Below are 26159 nucleotides of genomic sequence, written 5' to 3'. Positions count from 1 at the left end.
CTGTAGTAACATTTCACATGAAATAGATATATCCTATTTTGTAAGTTATAATGTACATCTGTTGTAATAAATGAAAGGTGAGACAAGTATTTTGTACAATATGAAATGCCATGCAGACATAAGTTATATGCTGTTATTAATATTAAGGACACACGGCAGACCACCATGATTAGGAATTTAGGCTGTAGCTTGGAGAACTATGTTGAAACTCAGCCCCATCACTTATTTGCTTTATGATCTTTGGCAAACTTTTTAACTTCTCTGTGTCACAGAGTTCACATCTATATAAAATGAGGACAATAAAAAAAAACAACTGCTTAATAAAACCACTCGTTCATTCTTTCAACAAATCTTTATTATGGGCAGATGCTTGTAAAGCACTTAGAAGAAACACTTGATGTCTAGGGAGACCTCAGTAAATGTTAGATATTTACTTTCCCATTAATTTATTAGGAGAAATTTTTTGAATATAGAAGACACTCAATATACAGTTGTTGAAATTTAAAAATAATTATAATTTAGGAATGTATCAGACAGAATTTTAAACTCTATGAAGTAGGGTGTCAAAAGACCATTATCTTCTCATATGGTCTTATGACAACAGAATAGATCTGGTTTCTATGAAAATCCCAACAAACATATGCCATCCTCAATATGTTTACCTTATGTGAGAAACCAATTTTGAATTATACAAAAATGCAGGACATTTAATCAAACTTAAAAATATATTATGAGTGCATAAACCCTGATTCATATGAAGAACTTAAATATTAAAGAAAGTCAAAATCCTTTCTGACAGTGTCTGACCTTTATGCTTATCTATTCCTAAAATACATCTTGCCTATCAACCAAAGCTTTAATCACTTTCTCATTTCAGATATTGAAAGAGAGATTCCATTAAATCAAGTAAAGGTCATCTTTCTTTGAAATATAGATTATTCACCTGCACTCTTTAGAAAAGCAGAGATTGGAGAGCAAACTCAATAGAAGCACCTTTCTCCCCACTCTTCAAAGTAATAAGTAAGCAGCCAAAAGGATTAAGGATGATTATGTTCAGCTCTCAAGAACTGAGTTCCAAACCAGATATGAAATGCAATTCCAGTACTCAAGAGTGGGGTCCATATGTTGAAAAAGAAAGGGCATATTTTGTTTCCCTGGGTTTCTTTTGAAGCACTTATTAAATGTATTCAGGTTTAAGCAGCAACAGAAGCAATAGAAGATAAGTAGGACTGTGCAATTCATCTGCAATTTTTCCTAGAGAAGCAAATTGTTGAATGGGAAACTTAATTTCCAAAGCAAATGTGCAGCATCTCTCTACTCTGAGGCCCCCATTTGTTTTAATAAGTAGCTTAGGAACTCCCTAGAGGAAATTTACCTCTAATAGAAATTTGGGTCTTTTAATTCATGTGTGTTTCCTTTAGAAAAAGAATAATTTCAATTTTCTTAAGGGGTCAAAGGTGCTTGCTTTCCAATCCTCACTACTAATAGTTTTTTTCCTTACATGGTTACCTCCCGATATTTTACAAATATGTGTAGCCATTAGGCATTAACACATAAATGCTGGAAAAATCAATATAGTTTGCAAGGTGTCCAGCAAAGAGGTATGTCCATTAAGAGACTACCCTCCCCAGTATGCGAGCATCCCACTCGTGCATAAAACTCATTTCATCAAGTCGTCCTGAGAAATTTGAACTAGACTTTTCTCCTGAGTGCTCACTTTATTTTCTGCTTTATCATGAAGCAGCCCCAAATATACTCCCGTGTTCTTTTATTATTTTATAGGACTTGTTCAAATTTATTATCTTTCTATAAACAATAGCTCTTTCTCCTGCCTTGCTTAAAAAAGCATAATACCTTCAGAACTCCAACTATTATTATTCCTTGCTGAGTAGAAAATGGCAAAATGGCTTTTCTTCCTAAAATTCTCATCTGAGGTCTACCAAATATACCACACCCTGCAGTGGCACTCTCAAGGTTGCCTCATCAGTACTGAGCAGGCTGGGGGTACAGAACTGTTGTATTTAGCCCCACGCCCCCAGGACTCATGTCCACCAAACCTCAGGAGCTTAGAAGTACTTGGGTGGGTTTTTTCTTCAAAAGTGGGTGAAAAGATGACAAAAGCAGACACTGGATCAACGATTTTGAGGAAAGGCATGCTGGGGGCCTGGGAAAAAGAGGCCAGGCAAACAGCCAGCAATGCTGAATCAACTGCAGGGTTTATGGTGTTTACATTGAAGCTTCAATTATGCATGTTTTCATTGCAAGTTTCATATATTAGAGAAAAAACTTAATATATAAAATATTTTGATTTGTAAAAGCTTTTCCAGTTATGATAATTTAATAAATGTCTTACCAGGTGTGCCTGATTGCTACGTCACAACTCATACACAACTCAGTTTATAGATCAGATTTACTTATTAAACTTTATTTGTAATCAAAGCCGAGCTTACCCTACTGCTCTTATAAAAAAGATCATGAGCATACAGTTTGAAAGGAATAGTCCATTATTTTGAGCAATGTTAGCTTCATTTTAAGATATGAAATTTACCCCAACTTCTTTCAAGAACTGGGTAGACAGGAAGGTGGCTGTATGTGAAACCATTGCCATCTGAAATGACTGTGTGTAACACATAGTGAGTGTACTAGAATGGTGGAGAATTGAGCATGTTTCTATTTCGCAGGGCTCAGAAATTTCCACCATAAGAAAAAAATAATTCTTAGAAAAGAACGCTATTAACTCACCTTTAAAAGTCCATTAAAACATAGTCAACTTGCTGTTTTATTATTTAGCAGTTTTATATGGTCCCTTTTGCATAACTCCATTGTTATTGTAATGTGAATTAAGTATTTTGCACTAAACATTATAACTGAGCTATAAAATTGCACAGAGTAGCCATGGAGTTGTATTAAGAAATGATAACAATTGTCTAGCATTATTTTAAAAAACACACCAAAAATCTATTTTAATGCTCAGCGAAGTATCTCTTCAGAGGAAAACCGAAGTTCTCACTTTCATGATTATAATTAAAAATGGAAGAAACTCCTAGCAGTCTTTAAGATTTTATAAATATTTAATGGAAGGAATGTAAATGTTTGTTGTTATATTATTTTCTGGCTGCAGATTTTCAGTTTTCCAGCATCCATGATGCATAAGCAATATGCAAATAGTTAGTAAACAGAATTAAATTATAGGGAGAAAAAATCTTTAACACACTATGGGGCCAGAGAAATTTGCAGTGCTTGGAGGGCCCCGATGAATGCTGATATTTCCCTCTTAATCATTTGCAGCAGGTAGGAGGAGCAGCATTTGTAAGCCAAGCAGAAATGTATATCCTTTCTTATAAAGGTGTCCATTACTGTCATTTCATGTATCAAAGCACTATATTAACAGAAGTTACTTCAACATGCAGGAAATTGAATTCATTGCTGGTGAAATGAAGGTGGAAGAATGTCCATGTTTTACAATTCAGTCACTTACCTTCAAAATGAAGATTGTGAACAGTGCACGTTATTGCAGTGTGGGTGAGAAGGAAGGAGCTTCTTTCATATTGTTTACTTCTGCCCTTGACACACCATTGAAATTGCTGCCACTTCCAGGCTTATTGCTGCAGCATCATGATTTCTGCATCCTAACTACAATTATAGTGAAAATAAAGGTCTGTGAGGCAATGGACCTTGTCTCCATCAGCATCACCTCTAGAATCTTCCCCACTCCTTTTTCCTTACTGAGCAGAACAGCATGCTCCCAATCTTATGGAGTCTAAATAGGCTGCAGTGGATATAAAGAAAAGAAAATATTTCTCTTCATTATAAATACTTAACTAGCTAATAGAGTGCAAAGAACTACTACTTTTTATTATATTTTCTTAACTAGCTGTACAATCAGAAGGAACTGGAAATGCATGTGTGTTGTGTTACTGTTTCAAGGCCCAGAGTAAGGGGCATAGAAGAGTATTCGACACAGTCATCCCCTGACAGGAGGGATAATCCCAATGACAAGAGGAGCATAGGATGATGGCTCTTCAACTGCAAAATAGAGAATCTGAATTTTATTGGAAATATACACTAAGAATATGTCTGATCACATACTAATGCATCAAGCTGATGTGGTCATTTAAACAGTTTAGCACCCAATTTCCTTTCCTAAATTATCTGGCTACTTTAGGTGAAAGTGATGTTAGGCTAAATTGTAGTGATAGTTGACTTAATCTGACATGTCACTTTGTATGACCACATCGATTACAAAGTTCACACAGCTGGTTCTCAGAACCCATTAATCTTAAGAGGATGGTGCAATAGAGAGATAAAAAAAGTTAAAATCAGTGCAAGTCACAAGATCAGCAAATATGGTGGCCAGTGACTAAATGTATGTATGTATTTAGTTAATTATATACATGATCCATCTGAGTCAGGTTCTTATTATTTATCCAGTAGTTCTAACATGTTTGTGCTCTAAACAATCACCAAGAGGGTTGCTGAATATTTTCTAGATTCTTGGGCCCTATATTTGGAGACTCTGATTTAGTGCGTCTAATGAGAGTTCTAGAAATTGTTTTTTTTTAAACAGTACCTCATGTGTTTCTGGCTAAAGTAGACCACGCTTTTATAAATACTGAAGCATATGCTGGACCTCTACTAGGTACTTAAATCATTATTTAGTTCAACTGAAACATGGATAAATGAGTACTCTCATTGTCCAAAAGTTACATTTTACTGGGTCTCCTGCCTTGTTTCTCATTTCCTTCCATCACTTAATGCATCCTGTGCAATTCAACATCTTCCTAATTATTTCATTCCTTTGCCTGAAATATTCATTACATTAAAATTCAAACTTTTTAGGCTTTTCTACTCCAGATACAGCAGAGTTTCCATCCTTATTTTCTACAATTTCACAACATATATTTTGTACAAGGACCAACGTGGGCAATTGTGACACTTTGTGTTCCACCGCATTTTCTAGTATACAGTGGTCTCTGCCTATACTCTTTCCCAAGTTTGTGTTTTGAAATTTTATCTATTCACCAGAGCTCAACCCAGATGCCACTTTCTCTAGGATTTAACCCCTTTTATGTACTTTATACCATTTAAGAAATTATACCATCTTGTGTAATGTTGAAGATTTTTATGCAATACCTAATAGCCTCTATTACAGAAAAGCCGTGTTAGCTATGCTAACATGGTAGCTACCAGCCAAGTGTGGCTACTTACATTGAAATTATTTACAATTAAATGGCATTAAAAATTCAGTTTTTTAGTCACATTAGCCACGTTTCCATTCGAAGGCACAGCTCTGGTGTACTTCTGTCATTGTGGGAAGTTCTAGTGGACTGTGCTGCACCAGAGGATCAAGACCATGATGGGACGGATTTTAGTGCATTCCTTCATTGAAGTATAGTAACTAAATTGTTCTTAAGAGATTATGTTGGCCCCCATGCCCCCAAACTCCTGAAGGAGGTTCTATATAATCCCAAACACAATTATGTCCGACATTCCATTCTTGTTTAGTGTAGCAGATCTCAACTTCAGCACACACAGATTATCTCTCCCCCTCCCCAAGTTTCTGATTTACTAGGTTGGAGCTAGAGATTGAGGATTTGTAGGATTTCAAGGTTCCCAAGTGATTCTGATGCTCCCTATCTGGAGAAGATATTTTAAGAACCACTGTCTTCATGTATTCATATATTTATTTTCTTCCAAATTATGTGACAGTTGAGCATTCCTTTGTTTGAGCTTTGTATTTTGTACATGGCAACTTTCATTTACATAAAACATTTAATTAGGTTGAAGCCTGTGCAGTTCAAGATGAATTTAATTAGTGCTTACTAGGTCCCAAATCTGTATGAGAAGTATCTGTATGAGTATCATATAGTATCTATATCATATTCTCTATCCTTGTAGAAAATGGAATCTAGCGGGTAGATGACACAGCAATATATGAAAAAAAACACACAATCTCAATATAGTATTTCCACTACAATATTGAAAACACTCTTATACAAGTTATTCTGTTTAATTTGAACAATAATCCTATCAACTAGTGTGGACATAGGTGTCCCCACTAATAGATGAGGAAACCTAGACTGAAGGAATCCATGTCTTAAACATCATTGAATTAACATATGTTTGAGGTGGAAGGAATTAGAGCAAAACCTACACCATGAATTTTCCTTTCAAGTAAATTTGAATAAGTGAATCACATTTTATTGGAAAGATTCTACTAATAACCTGGGCTAGAACTTTTTTATTTTTTATTTTTTAAAAATATTAGGCGGCAACTTTTAAAACATAGGAATATAATACAGATTAAAAGCACTTGAATAAAATGCTAGAGCTATTGGGGGTCAAGGAAGTTATGGAACCCCCTTTGGAGGTAAAAGTGTTAAGCAATCAATTAATGTCATTTAGGAAAAGTAGATGGCTGCCAGCTCCCTTTATTTCCCCTTTATTCCGAACAGTCACTCTCCTGACTGGGAATCCGCAAGTGCTTGGAGTGCCTGGTGGAAGTATTAAGCCATTCAAACACAACATGATATCCTACTGTGTTCCTTTTGTCCCCAAGGCAGTTATAATTAAATTAATACTGATGCCAAAACAAATGTAGCAAAATGGGTCAAAATCTTCATAAACCCTTAACAATCTGACAATAAATTAACAAATTGACTAATGTCTCTGTAGTGTTTGTAACATCTGGGACTAAAGGAGGGGAGATGAGATGAGAGCAGCAAAACATGTTCCTTAATTGCTCTGTGGACTTTTTCTATAGTGGATCATCCTCCCAATTCAATTTAAGTAAATCATTGAGCATATGGTTGGTACTAAATATGGAGCATCTGTGGCACTCACTGCCACACATATTTGCCACGCAGGTGTCTGATTTTGGACTTGTCATATGGACAGATGGGATTTTCCTGTTTCTCTTTTTTATTGATAGTGGAATAAGGGAGTTAACCCGAGCTACTGTTGGGACACCTCTGCTCACATGAATACATTGCCACCATTGGAAAGCGAGAGTTAATGCTTATATGCTTTTCTTATTCAAATTAAGTGATTAAAGTTAGGCTAATACAAAATGTTTTAGCAGAAATAGTTGACTTTTCAAGACATAAGATAAAATTGTATACTATTATTTTCTTCCTTTAGAAAAACTTTAATGAATTTATTTACATTAATTATAAATTTAAATAGATTGTATGTTATGAATTAGACATTTCTTGAAAATGTTACAGGTATTTTTACATTTAATCTTATCAACACTCCAATAATGTTAATATAATTCCTATCCCAACTTTAGAGATGGGAGTATTGAGGAACAAGAAATTTTGCAAAGGTAAGAAAATAATTTAGATAAAACTAGGATTTGAACCCAGGCTGTTTAGTTCCAAAACCTTTTTTTTTTCGATATTATACTCTACTTATTTTCTTGTTGGCAGAATTGGTTTATAAATTTAGACTGTTTGCTAGAGTTCTTTTTAAATTCTTTATCAATGCCATAATCAATATCAAATTCAGAATTATTTTGTTAGTTGTTTATAAACTAATGTTTATCATATCAAAAATGTTTTCCTTGATGGTGGTAGTCATGACAAGCAGGGTTGAGTGAAGGTTAATAGCAACAAATTGACACTTTTGGGATAGATAGTATATTCTCACTTCTGAAAATATCTCCTAAGTGTGAAAGATCTGATATGATAAAGAAAAGGAACAAAGGTTGCATAGCGGTAGTAAGTCTATGTTTCCCTCTTAGGCACCCTCATGAGAGGAGAGCTATGCTTCTACAGGAAATGCAGAGCCCCAGGGCCTGTATTGGAGGCATGCCCAGTGATATCTGTAGAAATTACTATTGATTCTGCTGCTTGTCTCATTCTTGTCATAATAGATTTTATTCCATTTGGTGCATTTGAATTAGTAGATTATATATAGTCAAAAGTCGACATGTCTCACTGATGCATCTAAGGCATATGCCCGTAATCTGGCTACAAGTGCCACTGGAAAGACAAGGAACATCTGTGGGTAAAATGAAGTTTGGCCTTTTAAAGGAGGAATATTCTTCAAATATTGGCAGGTGGATAAGAGACTGAACAATCCAACTGAGCAAGTTGATTCCCAGCTGGCCCTAACACTAAGTATGAAATAAGACCTTCTACTGTCTGCTATTTATGGTATCAGAGCAAACGAGAAGACCAGAGAACTCTGTGAGCCTCAGCCCATTAACTTATTTCTACTACGGTGTTTGCAGGGTTTATGATGAACAAAACATTCAACATGAGATAGTACAACCAAAAATAGCTAGCAGATAAAGTAAATCTACTGCCAGAATAAATGTTTGAATATAAATAGTTGCCCCTATCAATGACAGAAGGAGATTCAATGTAAAACCTACCACTAACTGACAGGATGTGTCTCTGGATTATGGTGCCACTGTGGGGGCTTTGTATCGATCTTTGTAGTCATACAGAACATTTACCAGGAGCCCAGTCAGCTTTAGGGAAGGAAAGTCCATGCACCATCTGGCCACTTTTTTCTTGACTCTATTGATTAAATATTGAAGCTGAAAGACACAAACAAAAAATCAACATTTCTGCAATGCAAAGCGAGTTATCTTTGTAATTAATTGTAACTTTCTCTACAATGTTGATCTCCTGAACATGTGCATGGACATAAATATAATCACACCATGGGAGGTACATCCATATACATTATGTTCGTTTCCTAGGAATGCTCTAGCAAAGCACCACAACAATAGAAATTTATTGTCTTACATTTCTGGAGGCTAGAAATTTGAGATCAAGGTGTCAGCAGGGTTGCTCCTTCTAAGGGCTGTAAGGGAGAATATTTTCCATGCCTCTCTTCCTAGCTTCTGGTGATTTATTGACAATCTTTGGCTTGTTAGATGCATCACCCCAACCTTCACCTCCTCCCAGCATGTGAATCTGTTTCTGTGTCCAGATTTCTCCTTTTTATAAAGATTTCAGACCTATTAGATTAGGGCCCACTCTAATGACCTCATTTTTCCTTGGTCATTTGCTAAGACCCTATTTCCAAATACAGTCACATTCATATTCACACATACTTCAGGTATTACTTCAATATCTTTTTTGGGGTGGGAGAGATGAAATTCAATCTATAACATAGCTCTTCCCCTAAACTCTTTACTGGTAATTTTCTTCTATTGTTCTTTTTATGTCTCTGACTCTAGCCACATATTAACCATTGTTCAAGTATTTGTATATTTTCTTACCTCAAGCTACCTAACATTCCAAGTAGAGGGGATATCTTGATGTACTACTATAAATTTTGTCCACTGGGGACATTACTTTTCTTCAGTTAGTGGGGATATAATATGGTGTGAGAATTCTGCCTTGCTCAGGTAAAAGCATGTTATATAGTAGCATCTGTATTTTTTCTATCTTAGTCAACTAGTCACAGGAAATTCTGTGTGAATCTGTAGAATATAAGAAAGTTGGCCAAATGGGAGTAGACAACAGTGATTATGAGCCATCTGTTCAAGCTGTTCACCTGTGCCTCCAATATTGCTGGGGATCATCTTATATATAAACTTACACTTAATAGGAAAAGTGTATTAAATTCATGAGTTTTGTGGATCATATAGCCTTTGATTTAGGATGGATAGCACATGCCATATTTGTACCTATTGTTGATAGCCAGGTTTCATTATCTGCATAATTCTATTAGTAAGAATTTTTAAAAAGGAAAACCTTACAGAACTCTCATGTTATCTAACTGGAGCTTGCCACAGTTTCCACAAGCATTCGGAGCCTGCACATAATTTTATTGTCTGAATTATAAAGGCTAACTGGTAGAGCTTCTTGCACCACAACCCTTATAAGCCAGAGAGGTGTCTTTTCACTCTTTATCCCTCTCAACACTCAAAGGTTCACCAGTGGAATGAGTTGAAGCAACATGCTTCATGACATAGATTGCTTCCTAAAATCAAAGAAGCACTGAGGCCTCTTTTTTAGTGGTAGATAGAACGAAATGTGGCAGGTTGTCCTCCTTGCAGCTTATATTATAATGTACAAAGGTCACTGAGCTCTCAGAAACTTTGCTGAAGAGCCTGACATATTCATGGGATTGACCTTCTACCCTTATAATTTTGTTTAAACAAAATAACTCATCCCATTATGGAAAGTGTAAAGCACATGGCTCAGAGCGTAAGCAGCCATAATGTCCACAATCATGCCACAGAATAATCTATTGAAGACATCTGTATTGTCACTGCTAGGGACAGACTATGACATTTAAAGAGCCAGATATACTGATATTGAGCACTGCATGTTTCTGCTATAATAGTTGCAACCTCATAACTGGATATGGCTACTGACGCCTTGAACATGCTCTTGAGGACAGATGCTACGTAGCTTCTTCAGCTCTCTAGATCTAAATCAGTCAGAATCAGACATATCCTGGGACATATGCCTATACCTTCTATAACAGAGTCTGGGAAAGTAAATATTAGACACATTCTGCTTCTAATGAAGGTCAAAACTTTCTTCTTAGGACAAGTTGCTCTCCATCCATAGAAAGGTATAAAAATACTTGGCTGGCAAATGTCAAACACAGTAATCTAGAGTTACCCATGTCATTTAGTAGCACTCATTATTCACCTAGAAAAAAACCCACTTGTGAGCCCTTATCTATTTCTAACCCTCTCCGCCAATGTCACTTTGTCAGCAAGTATGGTTGGCTTTACTTCCAAAATATATTTTTTAGATCTCTTTATTTCTCTTTATTTTCAATGATATTCTCCAAGATCAAGCTACTAACACTTATTGCCTAGACAATGGCAATTATCTTCTATTCCCCTGTTTCTGTTCTTTCTCTTGTTAGGATATTTATTCCATAAACATTGATTGATCTTATTTAAAAAATAATAATCAATCATGCCACTCTTCTATTTAAGAATGAAAACTTAAGCCTAATATTTTGTTAGCTTTCTGTTCTTTTCTAGAATAAATTTCTAACTTTAACCAAGGCCTGCAAAGTCTTTTATGATGCCCGTCCTGATTACGTCTCCAAACTCCTTTACACCAGTGTCCCATCCTTTACTAGTCACTAGCCACATGGGCCTTCTGACTTCTACCTTTTTTCAGACACAGAGAATTGCTTCCATCTCTGTGTTTTAACACTGTGTTTTCTCTGGCTGGAGTGATCTTCCCTCAGACTGTTACATAAATTGCTCCTTTATTTAGATCTCAGGTCAGAGGCTATCTCCTTATAGGAGTGCTCTCTGATCACTCAGAGTAGGGTACCCTCATTCCAATTGTGGCAGATACTCCCCAAAAATAGTCTCCAGTGAACCACACCTTCTAACCATTTGTATGGTCCTTCTCTCATTGAATCTGTACTGGCTCTAGGGCTCACTTTAACCAACAGAACCTGGCAGAGGTGACGTTGTTCTTGGACTATACATTAGCAAGGCCTGGCAGCTTCCAATTTTGAACTTTTGGATGTAAAACATTTGCTTTCCTTGCTACAGAGACCTCAGGGACGGACCATGTGCAAAGGCTATGTGGAGTAGTGAAGCCCCTGGAACTATGCAGAATGAGAGAGAGGCCCAGTTGTCCAGCTAATGTCAATCTTTCAGCCGTCTCTACAAAGGCAACAAAGCCATGAGGGAGCCATGCTGGATCTCTCTAGCCTAACAAAGCTAACAGATGACTGTGACCTCAGCCGTGGTATCATATGCATCAGAACTTCCAAACCGAGCCCAGTCAAGCAACGGAATCATGAGAGATGATAACATGGCTACTGTTTTAAGCCATATGTTTTGGCCTATTCATTCATGCAGCAGTAGATGCTCAAACACCAGTCTTCTCATTTTTATTAGCATTTATCAGTAAAATTAGCTTATTGATTTGTCTTTTTATTTAAATCTCCTTCTTTTCTTTGACTTTATCACTACTATAGTTCCAGTGTCTAAAAACATATCTAGTGTGGAGTATATACTCAATACATGTATGATAAATGAATAAATAAATATTTGTAAAGTTTTTTAAATTTGGTAAATAATATAATTTTCAACTGATTATGCTTTTGTTTCATCTTATATCACTTCACTTCATGCATAATCTGTTCTGAGTTTTTTTTCCTTTGTTGTTGTCTTCATTGATTTCAGAGAGAGGAAGGGAGAGGGAGAGAGAGATAGAAACATCAATGATGAGAGAGTCATTGATCAGCTGCCCCCTGCACACCCCCTGCTGGGGATCGAGCCTGCAACCTGGGCATGTGCCCTGACCGGAAATCAAACCACGGTCTCCTGGATCATGGGTTGATGCCCAACAGCTGAGCCACACCAGCTGGGCTCCGCTCTGAGTTTTGCATGTAATTTCACACCTTCTCTAACTTTTTTGCGAGCTCTTGTTTTTGTTCAAAATACTCCTCGCCTGCATACCTTGTCCACAAAGTGATCTTAGGAAGCTGCCCCTATTTTCAAATCTCTAAGTATATCATAAAAAATTGGAAATCTCTCCTTTTTTCTCTAGACCATCCATGCATATTTCTTTTAGAGAATTTATGAACTCATGGTTTAACGTCTCTTTATTATATCGGTCAACTATTACAACAGTAATGCCAGTAACTTATCACAACAAAATCTAACAGCTAAAAAAAAAAACATAGTTGTTATTCTTACTCACAGATCTGAAGATTGACCCGACTTGGAGTCAGACAATCTAGGATTAGCTTGGACATGGCTCCAAGCCACAGTTGGGTCAGACACACTCTATGTTCATCTTAGTTTCCTTGAATAACCAGGATTTGAGGGTGTGTGCTTCTCCTTAGTGCAGCCCAGGGGACACTTCAAGCCTCTGCTTTTTTCACAAGTGCTAACACCAAAACATGTCATGTGGCCAAACCCAGAGTCAAGGGAAAATTCATGCAGTGAAGAGTATAGATAAGAGAAGGGATAAAGAATTGAGACTGTTGATAAAATCTACTACACATACACCTGTCTTTTATACACAACTCGAAAGTCCTTTTAGAGAGATTTTTGTTTTAGGTATATGATAGAGTAAGTAGCTTGTTTAAAGTAATAAATTCATGAAGAGCTATACTTCGTGTGGCTGAAGCTAGATGTCATTGACCTAACTGACATTCTTATTCTCACTGTACACTCCTACACATGTTATGCCCAGATTTAAATTTACAAGTCAACTTCTTCATTTATGAGAATTAGATGCAAATGTTTTTAAAAAAATAAGTTACCCAGAAATCCATCATAAACTTCAGGAGTGGAGGATTTTAAGTATACTCTAGGTCTTATCTATCCTCGAAAACTCAACTCAAAGCTGGATAATAGAGATGTTGACTTAGAAAGCTGAGAGTTGATGTTGCTGCTTTGGAGATATTCTGAATGGTTCTGGCACATTTCTGCTACTCTGTTGACTGATGACCCCACCCCCATTAATTCATCTTTCTTTTTCACTGTTCCCTCTGTGATTCCCTTGCAACTTAAATATGAACACAAAACAAAACAAAACAAAACAAAAACAAAACAAGAAGGACATCATGATTCATTTAGTGAAGAGCAAATAACAAATATTTGACCTTGAATTTTAAATATGTAAATGAAAATGGATTGCACTATCAGAAAAAAATGAAAGATCAAGCGAAGGGAATTTGAAAGGTCTAAGTGAAATATATATTTTAGGAAGTATATCATAACTGTGTTATGCTGTAACTTAGAACTTATAGGAATTGCCCAGAAAAGCCTTATGCCACAAGCCTCTTATGCAAACAATCACAATCCTCTGCCACAATTCTTGTGACATTATTATCACCTTTGGTTACATATATTACATTGGGTCATAAAGTAACATGAAGAAAGTGAGCAACTTTGAGCATTCAGTAACCTATAGAATCATGCAATACAAAATATAGTCAATCCTATGGAAAATATTAGACTGAGTGCCAAATGAGAAGCCAAAGGAAAAAAGTGGCAAATCCAACACAGTAGCATACACAAACATTGGAACTGTCCTTAAATGAAAAGAATTTAGGGGGGGCAACCGTGTACTGTGAGTAAATATCTTTAGTGATACATCCAGTTAAGTCATATCAAAATTGTTTTTTATAAAAGGATAGAACACAATGAATGACCATTTTGAGCTGCTTCTCCTTTAAAAATAAATCATTTATTTCTTAGAATAGTGAGCAAGACATTGATTTGATTTTCTGATTTTATTTTTAGATACTGTCTTGCTTAGGCGAATGATCATCCAGAACAGTTTAAACACCAAACACATTCCAATCTAATCAGAGAGAGATACACATTGAACTCCAAAATAATAAACAGATTCAAGATGAATTGAGATGCACAAGTACAGACCACTTTGAAAAAGACCTTGCAGTACAATAACCTATTAAACCCCTGCTTACATTTCACAGAAGCAATTAATAAAGTCAACAGAGGATTGAGAGAGATCTTCAGAACAGAATATAAATCAAATACTCTCATGACATATAATTTGATAATATTCCTTAATAAAAACCGTCTTTGAATATGCACTTGTATTTTTTTCAGTTTTTGATAATTTTCCCTGGTTTAAAGAATGCTATTGTAAATGCTTTGTTTTCATATAACCATAACTATTTATAATATAAATGCTCTATACAGGATTGGTCTTTAAGATTGCATATGAATTGCTATTTTGTTCATGCACCATGTTGTTTATGTCATACATACCAGGAACATATTCTATCTCTTTGCATGTCAGTTACCAAATGCAGGGAAAGATGTACAGACATAGGGTATGTGTATTGTGAAAAAGAGTACACTGTGTGAAAACAGAAATGGCCTGGTATAAGGCTGGATACATCCAGGAAGGTGTTAAGAGTAAAAAAGATGGTAAATCATTTACCAAAAGCTTTTTGTATTGCAGTGTAACACAAGAGAATAACTGGGCACTCAGTTGTTGAAAATAAAGATGCTTCGAGCAAAGCAAAGGGCAGGAAAAAAGTGCAAGTGAAAATTAGGCAGAGGTTGTGTGCTCTTGCTGTCTAGGCCCCCTTATGTTCCTCCTTCTAAAAGATTCCCTTCTGGGCACCTCTACCACCTTTTCTGCCCCCCACAGTGTTTTTGAATTTTGGTTGTGAGAGGAAGAAGGAATTTTTGCCTACAATAGAAATAAAAGATTGAATAAATAAATAAAATATGTGGCTCAGTTATTCAATAATACATTTTCGATTGCTTCATTTGCATTTAAGCTTAATATGTCACATGTAGGTGACATGTCTATGTGAAGTCGCTAAATGAGCGTTTTGTAAGCCCGGGCAGTGTCTCACAGCCCGATTTATTTTCATGTGAGTCAGAAGTTAAAGCCCACTGGAACATTAAAGGAAAATTTAGAAAAGATACTCCTCCCTCAAGAACTGCCTCTCCATCCTTTTAATTTATAAACCAGTTGTAAAATACACAGAATAAACTCTCGTATTATCTTATCTCCAACAAAGTATAAACGGAATAAAGCTAATAAGTTTTTCTGTCTCTGCAAAGTTTCATCTAAATGGTGCCAGGGAGAATACTTTGATGACAAGGACACTGAAAACATCTCCTACTGACAAATTGAATATTGAGAATTTGAAGGGGCTTAAAAGAGAAAGAGACAGAAAGGGGAAGCCTTACTTATACTGTTAAGGTGAAAATATTATTTTTCCCCTTTTTCCTGTCTATTTTATTATATTGATTAATTTGTTATAACTTATTAGTCTGTTCAATGTCAGGCTTCTCTCTTCCCTTTTTCTTCTCCCCTCCCCTCCCCTCCCCTCCCCTCCCCTCCCCTCCCCTCCCCTCCCCTCCCCTCCCCTCCCCTCCCCTCCCCTCCCCTCCCCTCCCCTCCCCTCCCCTCCCCTCCCCTCCCCTCCCCTTTTTTTTCTTTCTTTCTTCTTCTTAAGCAACGTAGTCATTTATAATAATTCTTTCAGGGACAAGGAACATCAGTAGTAGGGAGAAGTAAAAATGGAAGATCAACTCAATCCTGAACCTTGTCTGGGTGTAACTGAGTGTGTACAAGGCCAAACCTCCAGAAACAGTGCAGAAAAGACCACAAATAGTCCACACACAGCGCTTAACGACTTTGATGCTATTACAAGGCAAGGGGAGGTTCTGAGCTCACTTATCCAAAAATAGTTTCCAGGATAACACCCAATTAATATGGCATTAAAGAAGAAGAATTGGACCTAATTGCTTCCATATTATAAAATAATTTTGATCATTTAACAAAAACACATTCAAATATATTATTATAAATAACCACAGAGATTACAAAGTCTGTTTTTAAAGGGACATCTATATTTAAATAATACTGCAGTATTTTATTCGTATATATGGGAAATATAAAGGTTTAAATAATTATTATAACTATAATTAATAGCAAATTTTGACTTGCTTTATTGTTAACCTTTGGACATTTTTAGAAAAAAATTATAGTGGAAGAAAATGGTAGTTTTAAATAATGAAAATGATTTGGGTCCAATATATTTTTTAAAATGCATGGACTTACTGCCAGGCCAGGTGTGGCTCAGCGGGAGCATCGACCTAGGACCCAGGTGATCAGGGTTCGATTCCCGGTCATGGATTTACTTTCATATATTATGGAACATATTACAGTGTTATTATAATAAGCAGGTTATGTGTTTTCTAGAAAAAGAATTGAATTATTTCTTAGTCAAAACCGGCCACCTCCACCGGCACATACCAGACCCACGCCTGCTTCCAGCACCAGGAAACCTACCACACTCTTCAAGGTATACTCGCCCCAGGGCACTAAGAATGAAACATTCAAAACACATATGGGGGGACACATGCTAAATCCTCTGGACACCTGCACCAGCGCAATCATGGGCCCAACTTGATTTCGTGAAATAGTGCACATTTATTTTTGCCAAACAGGGTACTAACAAAGTATTGGGGGGAGGGAGAGAAAAAATAAAGCTTTTTTCAATCTGAAGCCAATTTTTTTTTTTTAAATATATCTTTATTGATTTCAAAGAGAAGAAAGGAGGGGGAGAGAGATATAGAAACATCAATGATGAGAGAGTCATTGATCGGCTGCCCATCCCGCAACCCGGGCATGTGCCCTGACTGGGAATCGAACCCCGATCGCCTGGATCCTAGGTGGATGCTCAACCGCTGAGCCACGCCTGGCCAGGCTGAAGCCAATTTTTAAAAAGTTTTTAAATGCCACCAAAGAACAACAAACACTTTTCTAATTTCGTGATAGGAGCATGTGAAATTTCAATAATGCAATTAATTACTGTATCCCTACTATCCACGGATCATGTATTTAACATACTTCTAAACTCACAGCCTCAAAGCACAAGCTGTAAAATAATCCTTTTTTTTATAGAAAAAGACTTTTCTTAGAGTCTTTGTATCCCATCACCTATATGAATTATATCGTTAGTATCTGTGCCTGTAGGCTAATGATAGCAAAGCACTGGCTGTAGAAGCCCCAGGTAAGCCAAGGGTACAGGAAATCAACTCTTACTTTATCCAGTCCTAGTCCGCATCGTCTCTGTTCCTTGAATCTTCGGCTATTTCAAGAAAACTATTATGCTGCCTTCTCACACCGGCTTAAAAGTGAAGTTAATTCATTAACAATAATTGCCTTCAGTATAAAGAATATTTATAGTACAAAAATGGAATACTTTTGTTTTACACTGTTTATCAATTCCCTCAGTCTTTTTTTTTTTTTAGGCGCTAAGAATACACACAGAAAATACATGTATTAGACAACATATTATAATAGATACCCTACTAATCATTTTATAAGAGATGCTCTGCTACTTGCCTTAGAAAGGTCTATACTAATCACCCTCACATACCCAGTCTCTGATTATTTTACATGTGAAAAGGAAAAGCAAAGGAGACAGTGATGATGACGGTGATAAATTATACTCAGGATGATTAGATGGGAGTCACAATTGCTTTAGAAATTGACATGGTGGATTTTTTGAAGAGATTTATGTATATATATTTTGAGAAATGACACAGTAGCCAAAAACAGAAAAAAGGAAATAGGAAAACAAATGGAGACTAATGCCAATGCCTTAAGCTTAGGGATTGTGTTAGGGTTCTCCAGAGAAACAGAATCAATGAGAGATAGACAGGCAGACAGACAGACACAACACACGGACAGAGACAGAGAGAGATATATGAAGAGACTTATTATAGGAATTGGCTCACACAATCTGCCATATGTAAACTGTAGAACCAGGAAAGCCCGTGACGTCAGTCAGTCTGTCTGATGGCCTGAGTGTCAAGGGGAGTCAAAGGTGAAACCCCCAGTCCAAGATCAAAGGCCAGAGAACCAGGGGGCTGCTGGTATAAGTCCTGGGCTTCAAAAGCTGGAGAGCCAGGAGCCCTGGTGTTGTCTGAGGTGAGAGCAGGAGAAAGTGGACTTCCCAGATCAAGAGGAGAAAAAGAATTCACCCCCTCCTTCACGTTTTTTTATTCAGGCCCCCAATAGATGGGATGATGCTGGCCTGCATAGGTGAGGGCTGAACTCTTCACTCAGTCTGCTGAATGAAATGCTAACTTATTCCAGAAACATCTACACAGACACACCCAGAAATAATGTTTGCCAGCTATCTGGGCATCCCTTAGGTCAGTCAAGATGACTCATAAAATTGACCATCACAGGCATCTTGCTGCTAAGTCTCACTGGAAGCCGCTCTCCTATGGCGTCCTTACAGTGCTTCTCGATGTCTTACTATTTTGGACATGTCTTCTGCTATATGATGTGTGGATTCTTTAGCTTTCTAGAGAGCATTATTGGTTGTATGGCCATCATTAAATTATTCTAAATGTCACTTACATAGCATTTGTAAAGAAGTATAAAATGTAATTATTTTCTTCATTTTTTTTTCAATTTTTCACTCTTCACTCTCAAAAAAAAAAAAAAAAATCATTGCTTTTAGTTTTAGTCTTATACTCTGTCTCCTTAGAGTCTTTGCATCCCATCACCTATGTATATTATATTGTTAGTATCTATGCCCAAGTTGCCACACTGACCGTAATCCAGTTGCGTTCCAATGTGAACAAGTCTTTTTTAAAACTTAATAAACAAATAATAATTTATCTATAAAACTTCTTTAATGTAGCAACCTGGTTTAACTCAATAAAATTCCTCCAAGTATCTGGAGAAATTCACTGTTTGGAAAATCTATAAAGGGATAAAAATCCAAACTTAGTCATATAACTGGTATAAAGTACGTATTATCATAAGATGTGCTCTTACAAAATTCCTACAGAAGTTTGAAGAAGACGATATTGCAGTGATGAAGAGAATGTTTTCCAAAGTTTCATACTTGAATAAGTTGTCTAGAGCACAGAACATTTCTTATAAAATTATATCACAGAGAGTTGCTTAAATTCTTAGCTGTCTAACATAAATTATTTCACTTACCATGTAATTTTCATATGAGTCATGAACCATAAGTCTCTTTGAATCTTATTTCTGGCCTTTCTTAGTTTTCTAAGTCTTAAGAGAATAGATAATTAAGTAGATAATTAAATCTGTATGTCTATATCCAGAGTGGGTTAGTTACTTTGGTGGATAAGAAAAGGTTTCAAGCAGCAACGTGTTCTGGTCAGAAGTCCTCCAAAGCAGGTCTTGATGGAAAGTGGTACTGTGGCAACAATTGATTTTTGTAAATATCAATAAATAATTAGATGATTGATTTCTTTTTAAGTCAAAGGTTTGTAAATAAAGGACTATCTTAAGAATTCTATAAAATAACATGGGAAAGGAAATATCAGTAGTCCATTCTGACACACAATAAGAGTTTTAGCTTTGTAATTTTATTTTGGTAAAATTGTCATGACACACTACTTGTTCTCTAAACTATACAGGTAATGAAATCATTGTATTTCAATGAGGTAAGAATACTTCTATCTTTCCAAAATTAAATTGATTTTTGTCATCAAGTATCCACAAAGACTCTAGTCCTTATGAATTTTACAAAGTTGTAATTGATTTTAGAACTTCTAACACATGTACGTCCTGGCAAATGCAGACCGGCGTATTTGTTTGCTTTCCCCTCATCATTTTTTGGTCCACCCAATCTCACGTTCTTTAATGTGCAAGAAGTTCAGCAAAAATAACTTCACAGTTAGAAGAGAAAAGATAGTCTTTTGACCATGAAGAAGAATAATATGAAAGGCCTATTCGATGGAAAGACCTCTACACAAGTAATCCATAGAATCTAAGCAAATCATTGACTCTGTCAATAACAATCAAATTAGAATCCTAAAATACTTTTTTTTAAAAAAAAAACAGAAGCAACTAATCAGTCTCTCTCTCTCTCTTCCTCTCTCTCTCTCTCCCTTTCCTCTCTCTAAAATCAATGAAACATATCCTCAGGTGAGGGTTAAAAAAATGAGCTTGAAATACAACAATTTGATAATCATGAGATCTGGTAGGTAATGATTAATGACTTTGAACCTAAGTGTCCTCTCTGTTTCAAAGGATTGCTATGAGGATTAAATGAAATGAGATATGGTTTATTAGTCTCTTCCAGGGTATGGAATGTAATAGGAATTCATTGACATCACATTTCTTATTTTCCTCCAGCAAATTAAAATTCAGATGTCAACTGGTTATTTTATCTACCTATGGTCACCTATGCCACTATACAAATATTTTATTCATTTAGTAAGCAAATATTTGTTGGAACTTACCATGAGGAAAACACTTTTTTTGAGCACTGTGGATATAAGATTAACAAAAACCCTCCTACCTCAAGGGATTTACTATAGTGAATGCTTATTTCTGGTATTGCTCTAAGCTAGACCAACCTCTTTACATTTGCTGGTAAGAAAATGTAAAAGAGCTAAAACTTTTGGCAAAAATTCATCAAGCCTTTATTACAATTGGCATTCAAAGCTTCATTTTAGTCTTTTAATGAAGGGAAGAGCAATTAAGAAGTAATATGATTATGTTCTTATTCTGGAATTTTTCAAAGAGGAAGAAAGAAACTAAACTATATTCATTAATCATGGACTTGTTCTCTCATGAAGGAGATAGAAACAGATGAGGGTTCTAAGAAAATCTCATATTTTATCACTGTCTTAAGTAAGGGAGTTGACTTCGCATTCATTGTTGCCAGTATTTATTATTTTTCAAGGGAAACTGAGATAAAAAATTTTTATGTGTAAACCTTTGGTTTTTGTTGACAAGGCAATATTTTTTTGAAAGATTTTGTAGGCTAGATACATTTATCAATTTGGGACCTAGTGTGTTTGTCCATTCTAAAACAATCCCCAAAACTATCTAAAATTAATTGCCAGGCAGGACTTCGTAGTAATATTGGTACCCAGTGTTCTTAAAAGAAAATTAAGCAAGAGTTTTAATGAAGCTGCATCTTGTAGCTTTCATTGATTAAGTCTGCAACACAGAAGATGAAAGCGATTCTTCAAGGTGAAGTTCACAACATTCTGCTGCAAATACATGGATTCAGACAGGAGTTTCATTCAGGAGATCCTGGCCTTACTGGAGTGAAAGTTATACTGCATAGTCTTCAATTGATCCTCAAGTTTAATGTCACCTCTCTAACCCACACTGTAAATAACAGTCAAAACTAGAATTTTTAATTTATAACACTTTTATTTTTATTTTTTAATGGATATCAGTGCTGTCACTATTTCCTATATCTAGGAAAATAAATGGAAACATTGAGAAAGCTATTCCATGCTTTGTAAACAAGGTTATATCATTTGCTTTTCAGAAACCTAGGCATTTTGGTTGCTTAACTAATTTATAGCTCTCAAAGTCTTTTCTTCACTTTGTGACTAATCATATTTTTTGTTATTTATTGACTGCTGATATTTTCAGAAGTCACATATATTGATTGATATTTATATCTATATTACATTTTTGGTTCAAGAAATGATATATGTATCCTTATTTTTCTTCATAATCTATAATTTTATGGTGTTTTGAATAAGTTGCCTCAATAAGGTGTAGAATAAGTTGGGTATTATTAAAATAATAATAATGCTTTTGTGTTATTTGGCTTTGCATGCTCTCAATCAGAAAAAAAAAATGAAAAAGATTGCAGTTCTGTGACAACATTTCTTGGTAACATCTGTGACAAAACACTTAACATTACCTTAACTCCCTTATTGTCAAATGAATGTTAGCATTGACCTTTCACGAAAGGTCTCAGTAAATATTAACTAATGTACAATTATTAAAATTTTGAAAATATAACTGACAATATGAATACTACTGAAAGATATTTGAAAGGGTTAGATTAACTGTAACATTCTGTTAAATACTGAAATGAACAAATGGATCTTAAAATATACAATGTGATCAGCTGCACCTGTAAGTTTCAAAATATCAGGATTTCACATAATAAAAATGCTCGTATTTAGAGATTGCCGCTATAAGTATCTCTGTTTGGTTTTGGTACCATAGCAAACTAAGAATAATCAGAAAACTAAGTATCAAAAAACCAAGAATAATGTACCCATCACATTGTAAGAAATTACTTAAATTTTTACACCTTAAACACAAATATTCATTCATTATCTAACAGCTTCTGCGGATTGGGAGTGACTTAGGGAAGTGGCCCTGGCTCCTGGTTCCTCATGAGGATGAAGTGAAGGTACTGCAGGATGCTGGCCGGGGCTCAGGGCTTGACTGAGGCTAGGGGTGTCTTTCTTCAGGGCTCCTATCTGCGGGCCTTCCTCGCCACTGCACCTCGCCGCAGAGTTGCTTCAAGTTTCTCACAGCATGGCACTGGCTTTCCTAAGGTGAGCGGGGACAGAAAGATGGAGACAGGTCAGCGAGACGCAGAGACAGACACAGAGAGATGCCAATTCTGTTGGTCACAGGGGCCAATCCTGAAATACTACAGGAGTGGGAACACACCGCATACATGATAGAAGGCACGGACGCTTGGGGAGTCTCTTGGATTCTGGCAGGAAAGGAAATAGATTTTTGTTTTTTCTTCATGTGTTTGTTATACTGAGTGGTTCTTCACAATCTATAGATTCAGAAAGATATTTAAAAATTGAAATGACATAGTTATGACTGAACCTAAAATTATGGACACACCAGTCCCTAGAACAAAATTTATAAAACAAGAGTTATGCAATAAGTAACTTTGAATCAGGGAATTTGATTTACTTATGTTATTTATTTTCAAGATTATACGTGACTATTGATACATAATGAGTATACATCAATATTAAATTAATTATTTTTGATGATATTTAAGTTAATTTATTGATTTTTAGAAAGAGAGGAAAGGAAATAGGGAGAAGAAAAGAGAGAGAGAGAAACATCGAATTGTTTTTCCACTTATTTACGCTTTCATTGACTGATTCTCATATGTGCCCTGACCTGGGATTGAACCCACAATGCTGGTGTGTATGCCCTGGCCAGGTAGCTCACACATCGATGTTTCTCTCTCTCTCTCTCTCTCCCAAATCAATAAAAACTTATCCTCGAGTGAGAATTAAAAATAAATAATAGATAATACCTGCTTCATTGAGATATAATGTACATAAAATGCAATCAATCTTTTTGAAATATGTATTTTGATGTTTGGCAATTTTATATAGTTGTGTGACCACCATCACATCTGCAGAATTTCCTTATGCTTCTGCACATTTATGAATAGCTCATTTTTTATAGCTGAGGAGTTCAAGCTAAGAATGTGAAACAATTTACTTATTTATTAACTTGCTGACAGAAATTTAGTTTTATTTCAATTTTTCATCATTATAAATAATTCTGCTATGCAGGTTTATAGACAATTTTTGTGTTGTCATACATTTTTATTTCCCTTAGGTAAGTACTTAGGAATGGAGTTTCTTTGGGTGTATAATGGTTTCTTCTAAAAATTTTATAGTGTAAACTCTGAACACTGAGGTCTGTGATCCACTTAGGTCTGTGATTTCAAATTAGTTTTCCCTTATAGTATGAAGTAATGGTTACAGTATATTTCAACAAATGTGAGTAGCTGATTGTTTCAGTAACATTTTGTAGTAAGGCCACCCTTTCAGCCATTAAATTACCTTGTAAGCTTTTGGGAAAACCAGATGAACAAAAGTCTAGGTCTATTTCAGGACTCTATTCAGTTCTATTGATCTATACAGCTGTCTTATGCCAAATTCATACTTTATTGAGTTCTGTAGCTTTTTTATAAGCCTTAAAATCTTATATAGTATACATCCTCCAACTATCTTCTTCTTTTAAATTATTTTTACTCATTCTAGACATTTTTACTTTTCATATGGATTTTATAATCAGCTTACCAAATTCATTTTTGTAAAATATGCTAAGATTTTGATTGGAAAATTGTCCCATTTCTAAATAAATTTCAGAAGAATATTCATCTTCTTAATATTGACTCTCACAATCCAATCCATGACTATGGCATGTGTGATCTAAGACAAAGTCCAATGATATCAGTGGAACAGGGGCACAAGCTTTTAATCAACACTTGGATTGAGAAATTCAAATTTATTTCAACTTGAAAGACCATCTTGGTCTTTGGAATCCTCTCAAGTTAGCTGAAAAGTGGGAACATGTAATATGAAATGATTTCATGAGATATGTTTAATTTTTCATGCTATAAATAGCACTCATCACTTCCATTCACATTTCCTGGGCCAGATCTAAGGTAAATGATGCAATTTTCTGTAAGAAAAGCTGGAAAATATAATCTAGTTGTGGTCCAGAGCAAAGAAAGCATCCAGATATTGTTTAAAAATTGCGGTCTCTGCCATGTTCTTTATTTCTTGCACCTGAAATTTCTCTTCCCATTGTTGGCTCTATCTATATATTTTATTTATTCACAATGTTTTATATATAATATCTACATTAGCTCAGCTTCCATCCAAATAGATAGTGTTGTTCCACTAGCATTTCTCTTATAAATCATTATACAAATAATGTATAATTTAGAAAATTTGGAAAATGTAGATTTTAAAAATAACAAAAATTCACCTAGATTAGAAATACACAGTTAACTATTAGTGAGAATCCATAGTAAACTATTGGTATTTACAGTTAATGCTTTCAGATTTTGCATATATATCATATATTACACATACATGCATATATATTATATATGTGTGATGGTGCAACAAAATACATCTTCATCTGAAGCCAGCTTTTTCATCCAACTATAAACACACACATATACATGCATGATGTGTGTCTAAGATGTTTGATATTAACTCATGCAATCCAGTAGATGTTTTCCATGACTTATCTAACTAAATTCAACAAATAACTTTACGTTATGAATAACCCCTAAGGAAAATGAAGCTCAAAGAGTTTTTGTAACTTGTCATACTTTATACTTTTTAACAGTAAGGCTGATATTCAAGCTTCCTTGCCTAACTCCTAAACCTAAGTGCTCAACCATTCTGCTAACCTATCTCCTGATAGGTAGTTCCTACCTGAGTACTTATTATGATCCAAACAGAATGCATGTGTTGTTGATATCCATTATTTAGTTTTCACATCAATTTTGTGATAATGTTGTCCCATTTTTCAGATTCTATACATAGGGCTCAGAGATTTTAAATATACTGTCCAGCATCACAGAGCAGCAAGTGAACAAGCACTTCAACTCACATATTGCTGACTCAGAACCAGGCTTCCAATGTGAAACATTACAACCATAGTGAGGATAGCTTCATTGGTAATATTTTTACTAAGCAAAACAACTACTTAAATATCCAGTGTCTCAGTTATTACATTGCAGGGTTTAAAATATTGATTTTCTAGAGATAAGTCCAGGAAATGGAGCATGAAAGATATTTCTTATTAAGCATCTATCCTGTAAATTTGAATCATAGTTGATTTCACATAGCAATAAATAAAAATTAAGTTATTTCTAGAGGCAAATATTATTTTAAAAATTAAATAACTATACTACCATACAGTTACTGTAATATAAAATAGCCAGTCAGAGCAAAATTTCAAATAAAACAAAAATAGAGCAACATTTAAAAACATAATTTTTAAAAGATTGAATTAGAAAGGATTTTGACATTATGTCAGGACAATGGGACTAGAGATATCTAAGGTGATATAGACCAATTTCCTCATTTTATTGTAAGCTCTCATCTGTATTAGTCTTAAATAACTGCACTCGTATTGCTTACCTACAAT

Source organism: Miniopterus schreibersii (assembly GCF_964146895.1).
Source record: "Miniopterus schreibersii genome assembly, chromosome: 1".
NCBI lineage: Eukaryota > Metazoa > Chordata > Mammalia > Chiroptera > Miniopteridae > Miniopterus > Miniopterus schreibersii.
The sequence above is the reverse complement of the archived record's forward strand: the minus strand, read 5'-3'. Positions refer to the sequence as shown.